The sequence below is a fragment of the Rutidosis leptorrhynchoides genome, chromosome 5 (genome assembly GCF_046630445.1).
Source record: "Rutidosis leptorrhynchoides isolate AG116_Rl617_1_P2 chromosome 5, CSIRO_AGI_Rlap_v1, whole genome shotgun sequence".
In the NCBI taxonomy this organism is placed as follows: domain Eukaryota; kingdom Viridiplantae; phylum Streptophyta; class Magnoliopsida; order Asterales; family Asteraceae; genus Rutidosis; species Rutidosis leptorrhynchoides.
Window position 1 is genome coordinate 291289918 of NC_092337.1, and position 6267 is coordinate 291296184.

Genomic DNA, 6267 nt, shown 5'->3' on the forward strand with positions numbered 1-6267 from the left:
CCACTAAAAAATGTCATAATATAAATATATTATTAAATCTTAAAATCACAAAATGGGTCATAATATATTAGGACCATGAAAAATGGTCCTAATATAATGATATTATTATATCAAGTATATTTAGGTCCGGTTCGGATAATCGGACCCATATCCGATATTTGGGTCTAGTTCGGTTAATCTGGTCCAGCTCCAATATTCGAATCCGGTTTTGTTTTCAGATTTTGGATGATTTTAACGGATCCAATTTTTCTTTAAAATAATTATGGACACACAATTAATAATTTATACTAAAAAACATATATGAAATAAAACATAATTATATTTCAATAAATTATTCTGTTAACACGAAAAACAAACATAAAAAAATCATAAATAATCCAACAAATAAACACTTTGAATAACATTTGACAAAGAAAGTAAAAGATAATGAAAAGCAACGCAAAACGTCGTGAATCAGCATGTATCTTTATTAATCCAAAGATACCACCTACAAATAAACCATCCATATATATTTATAACCATAAAAGTGCATGGTATAAAATTTAATATTATCACAAATTTACGGTAGACATACCGTTGTGAACGTAGAAGGTCACACGATGGACGTGCCTATAACATCTTCAACTCTCAAAAACAAATCATATGGCCTAACCAAATATTTCCATACTACACGAGTTATTCTTAGAAGGGCCTCGACCATGTTGTTTTTATCTCTACACAAAGCGCATCATAATCCAAAAGAATAGCCCGTGTAGTAGTTCGTTTATAAGCCGATTCAATGGATTTGCAGGGTTATATTTGTGTTTTGCAATGGTAGTCGGATCGTGGTACTTTCCAGGCTCATCTTTACAAACCAATCACTTTACGCATGCGACAAATTAACGAAAAGGAATACATTATAACATTAAATATATTTCCCTTAGATGTTAATTTTTTAAACATTAATTTACTGAAACTGCATTTTCCAATTATATATGCAATTTGCCAAAAAAATAATACATGCACTCTTTCTAAAAGGTATAAAGTGGAAATACCGACTTACGTCTCGGAGTAAAGCTTCTCTTTCCTTGACAGACCGACGCCGGTGAACCAAGTAGTTCTACATCTTTCCATTACTTGTCGTTTCAATTCATTATGATGATGTACGAAAATATACCATCTCATTCAATCTAAACTAGAAATTGGTCCGGGCCCGCTTTGCTGCGCTAAAAAGCGGAAATAAATTAACTGGTTGCTACGATAGCTAGTTTCTCTAACGATAGCTTGATCGTTCCATAGACTAAGATCAACAACATTGTCACCAAAAATAAGAAACACCTGTATAATTATACAATTAAAGTTATTCACGAAGGTTATTAAAAATAACACATATATCCTCAGCATTTAACAAAATCTATAAAAGAAAAGAAATATTTTTAATATTGCGCAATAAACTAAACAATTCACCATGCACACCATCAAACGCATATAGAGAAGATAACTTGTTTTGGTATAATTTTAGTATAATGGAATCAAATTTGTTAGTATAATGTAATCAATTTTTTAGATGTGGATAGTTTAGGTTTGTCATACGTACCGAGGTTTAGGAAAATTGCTCTTTCAAATGTAGAATTTCCACAGTCATAGGTAGAGGCAGTCGCTTCTTGCGTTTGATAATTATCTGGCGGAGTAAATGAAATGGTGCTTGTCAGTGGGTTGTTGTGACCCATTTCCAAAATCTGCTTTTCTCGTTGGTGCCCGACAATAGCGGTTGCTGATTTAGATGAATCATAGTTTGGTTAGTAACTAATATCAATCAGGTAAATGGATTCTATGTTCTATGATACAAACAATTTCATAATTAACACATGAGTTTCTATGCCTTTGACTTTTCTTTACATATATGTTTAGACCACCTTTACATTCTCATTCATGTACCTAAAACTTGGCATACAGTTTTCCACTAACGCATCTAATGAAGCATAAAGATTAGTCTTAGAAGACAGTTAGCAGAGTTGTTCAGTAGGTACTTGAACCAATAAAAGCCAGAAAAGAGTAGACCAACTATCCACGAATTTTCTTTATTTACATCAGTCATGTTTTCAACTTAACAATAACATCACAATAAAACTTCATTTTATAGTTCAACTTTCATTAAAATCCCACTTTAATTGTTTCCCTACCTTCCATAACATCACTAAAGGTAAAAGTTATGAATTAATGGGTCAATTTCTTCCACTTTAATCACCTAGTTAACATAATGTCGACAAAACTATCAAATGAATTTGCTTTCTCACTTAAAAAAATAATATGTATATGTAAAATTATAGATTATAAAAAAAGGGAACTATAATATTCATATTACGAAAATATAGATGACAAACACCTGTCCAAAAAGATCCTTGTAGTATAAGGTGGTATTGTATCTGCAGTTGGAAGCTAAAAACTTATTGAAATAGTTAAGCACTTACTGAAGTACCTCAAGCCACACCTGCAACTACAAACATTACCATATTACGTTAAAGAACGAAAAAGGCAAGTAGGTGTTAATAAGTTCAGACTCCATTTTTTCAAGTCATTTTTCAAACAACATTAGCAATGACAAAATTGTAAATCCGATTCTCAACTCCATTTTTCAAAAAACAGTCCATTTAATCCAATCTCTTACCAACAATTTGTAGTTCAAATTTTGACAACCATTACTTTGACTCAGAAAAAGTCAACAAACAGTAATCATAATTATCAGTTGTATACAATAAACAAACAATAAACACTCTTTTTAACATATAAGATAAGCTAGATATGCTAATCTAAACAGTAAATATCAAGCTTATTTTCCACTTAACAAATAAGCAAAGCCATATATGCTAATTGAAAAAGTACAATTCAAGCTTATTATGTTATAATGAGCAAATAAGGTAACAAAAAGAAGGTACAAGAATACTCACTCTAGCCTAAGAGAACAAGTTTTAAACAAGTATATGCAAGCACTATACAGTCATTATGTGCACAAAATTATCATGAAGCATTAATCAACCTAGAAGAAACATAGTACTGTATTTAGTTTACACATCTCCTAGTGCACCACGATTATTCCAAATATTGAGAATATAAAAGCTATAGCACTTTTATATATAAATCAAACATACATAATTATCGTCTAACATAATAACTAAGGGCTAAATATTAACAACAATAGTAAAAGTTAAAGAGTTAACTATGGCGTTATTTATGCAAATAATATGAAATCTAAAGTAGAGTTAGCCAGCCAAAAAAGTTACAGTAGAAACAAATAAATCTGCATAAATAGTTTTAAAGTCTAATAGTAATTAATTTAGTATTCTATGAGGAAGAAACATCAGTAAGTGGTGTCCAATAAAAAATGGTAACAGCAACATGATTGTGCAAGCAACATTAGAAAATAATAATCATTAGCATTATTAGAATATATTACAATTCTGTTTTTGGAATAGCATCATTATGATCAAGGGTGGCTGTTTTTTATTAAATCAAAGACATCAAACATCAATGACAAAAAGAACAAAAAGAAGACAATAAACGCGGCCTAAGAAAGGACAACATGTATAAACGAAACTACAAATGGATTACCTACACATTTTAGTAATTTGAAAATCATCAACACTAAATAATAGCAACAGACACACAATAGCAACATCAACAACAACAACAGACATAGAATCAAGCGCACATAACAACTTCAACATGTAGCTAGAGGTAGTACAACAAACTTTTTTTTTTTTTTTTGAAAAAAAGACTATACCACGCAGCAGCAAGATATAACCAACCTAATCGAAAACAAACGAATCCACTCAGCATATGCATTACAAAAAAAGCTATTCCAATTAATAGAAAATCAAAAGCGAGTAAAAAAAAAAAACAATGATAAGTCGCACAATGATATGGGTATGTCACCCTGAATGTCGATTAAAGAAAATACCAGCTCAAACTCCCTGAAATCAGTAAAACATAGCAGCAGAACAATAAAGAAACAGTAATTACAGCTTTGTTTTGTCTTTTTTAAGAGGCATTATAACAGAAATAGTTATCGAGCTGTGTTTGAGTTGGATCCAAACAGAAAAAAACGGAATATAAACAACAATAACAACTCCAAAAATAGGTAGAACACCATTAAGGCAATTAGGCATATATCAGCAAACATAAGACTATATGAACTGGTGAACAAAATTCGGCCAACATCTTCAATCGATTGCAATGAATCAGTAACAAAACACTAATTGTGGTTGCAATTGAAGGAACGTACCAGTCACTAGTCTCGTTTTCCATCTGCGAGGAGGCATGAACGAACGATTTAGGGTTAAAGGAGGTCGCGTAGAGGTTGGAAGGAACGACTTAGGGTTGAAGATGTAAGAACGATGTAGGACGGTTGCTAATTTTAGGGATGAATTTTTTTTTTTGGGGAGAAAAGGCAGATACTTATTTAGATTAGGGGTTTTGAAATTTTCTAAATACATACAAGTAGTACAAAGTACACGATGGCAATGGTCACCCAATCAATTCGATGGATATTCATCCGATTTACCCGCTTCGTGATGGATATAGACGAACTTAAATGGATATGGATACGGATATGGATGAACCTAAATGTATATGGATATGAACATGGACATGGATGAAAAGTTTCACCCATGGATATATCCATTACCACCCGAAAGACATATAAAAATACATAAATATAGATATCCATTAACCCGTTTAATCCACTGGATATAGATATGGATGGATGACCTGACACTAAACGGATATGAATATGAATATGGATGAACAAAACTAAATGGATATGGATGTGGGTACGACATCACCCGCTCCATATCCGATCCATTGTCATCCCTAGTATTACTCCATACTAAATTAATAGGGAGTATAAGGTAAAAGTAGCAGTTATTGAAAATCACTTTTATTGATCGAGTGAAATTTTTTTTACTCATTTCATCCGGCCACAAATATTCACACTACTATTTTTACGATAATATAACATAATATAATAACTAATAAAAACGAGTTACTATTAGGGATGACAATGGATGTCCAATCCATTGGATATCCGTTCTGTTCCATCCATTTAAATGGATATGAATGATCTAAATAAATGATAAGTGAATATGGATATGGATATGAATATGGATATGGATGATGCGAAGAAATAGTGGATCGGGTATGGATGATAATTTCTCATCCATGGATATATCCATTTACCACCCGAAATACATATATACATATTTACTTAAATATATGTGTTTACATTTACAAACCCTTATATACGTACACTATAGATTATTAAAATGTTATCGAATATATAGATCGTGAGATACAACTAGGTGCATAGTATTAAATTCGTATCTTACATATATTACGTATCTTTGTTAAAAAAAAAAACTTTGATAATTTCATTTCATAATAGGAATACTTTTAGAAAACTTAAAATCCAACGAATATCCGTTTACCCGCTTCATTCAACGGATATGGATATTGATGAATTATATCTAATGGACATGGATATGGATATGGATATTGGTATGGATTTTTAAAATTAGATGCATATGGATATGGATATAGGCTCAGCCGATCCGTATCGAATCCATTGTCATCCCTAGTTACTATAAAAGATGTAGCCAAAAGTGTTAGAATGGAAAAATATTTAATAACCAAATTATATAATAGAATTTAACACATGAAACCGTAAACTACTTATTGGGCCATGTTGAAAGATTAATGGGCTTGGATTGATGGAGACCCGACTCAAGGTAATAAATGACTCATATTAAGGGTAATTCTCCAGATCAACAAAATGATGTAAGGGGGGAAGGAAAAACACGAAAACAACTAGACCACCGGCAAGACGTCGGGAGCCAAAATAACAAAGACGCCATCCATAGAGCAAAACAGGAAGAATCATGACTGCTACGCATGATGGTGATGGTGGTTGGTGGTGGTGTTGGTGGTTGGTGATTGGTGGTTGGTGGTGGTGGTGATGGTTATTGTAACGACCCTGGATTTTTCAACGTTTAATTAATAATATTTATTATTAGTACTTGCGCATTAATAAATGTATTTTTATACGTTTACTTGTTATCGTACTTGACTTTACATGGCCCGACACGTCTTTGTGACACGCGTACTTTTCACGAATAATATTTTCAAATATTATTTACATTCATGATTAATTTTTATTAATCATTTTTAATTAACTAAAGTTACTAGTTAATTACTTGGGCTTTTATTTAGATTATTGCTTATTTGGACTTGGGC

The 6267-nt window shown here is 31.8% G+C and overlaps 1 long non-coding RNA gene across 3 annotated transcripts; it reads right to left on the reverse strand.

Annotated features, from left to right (window-relative positions):
• Positions 1-301: 301 nt before the first annotated feature.
• Positions 302-4391, reverse strand: LOC139850351 (uncharacterized). 3 transcript variants are annotated; one of them, XR_011760005.1, is made up of 6 exons: positions 4262-4391; positions 2366-2470; positions 1577-1753; positions 1043-1317; positions 575-860; positions 302-487 (listed from the first exon to the last, which is right to left on the reverse strand). It is a non-coding gene; the product is annotated as an uncharacterized lncRNA (long non-coding RNA). The 3 variants fall into 3 exon arrangements; XR_011760003.1 differs by having other exon boundaries at positions 575-1317; XR_011760004.1 differs by having other exon boundaries at positions 575-1317; positions 2366-2476.
• Positions 4392-6267: the final 1876 nt, after the last annotated feature.